This window comes from Sinocyclocheilus rhinocerous, unplaced genomic scaffold, assembly GCF_001515625.1.
Source record: "Sinocyclocheilus rhinocerous isolate Xijiao unplaced genomic scaffold, SAMN03320098_v1.1 scaffold3954, whole genome shotgun sequence".
Taxonomy (NCBI): Eukaryota; Metazoa; Chordata; class Actinopteri; order Cypriniformes; family Cyprinidae; genus Sinocyclocheilus; species Sinocyclocheilus rhinocerous.
In genome coordinates, this window is record NW_015656694.1 from 12769 (window position 1) to 13359 (window position 591).

The window sequence follows — 591 nt, forward strand, 5'->3', positions numbered from 1 at the left end:
CGCGCCTGCCGTGAGAGGTTTTGGCACGAAATGCAGCGGCACGTCTCAGTCTCTGTCCGGCGCGGGTGAAATAATTATAATGCTGAAGGTGAGGTACTCACCTTCGTATTTCTTCATTAAATAACTTATAAAGTAATTTGAAAACCTTGTGTGAGACGTAATTTCACAAACAGCGTGAGTGAATCACTAGCGCGCGCTCTCTCTCAAAATACGCAAATGTCTTCAAATCACCACATCGCTTCTGCACTATAAGCGAGCTGCACGCTGCACAATTGACACAGGAATTGTCACTTGCACAATCGAGGCAGTGTCACATCGTCACTAAAGTTTATAAATTGGATTACTTTTTTATTCTTGCCAGTGTTTAACCATTCAGAGCTCGCACGCTCTCCTGGAGACCGTGCGCTCATGCACACTCGCAGCGCACACACTTAATGCCAGGTTCACATTACTCCGTTTGCAGTGCGTATGTGGTGCGTATTTTTTCTGTGCTCGTGTTAACGGATTAATAAAGCGTGCACACGGTTGCGGTCCGACCGCAGGAGCGGTGCGTCTGCAGCAGTGCAGAGATCGTTTCCGCACCGAGTCTAT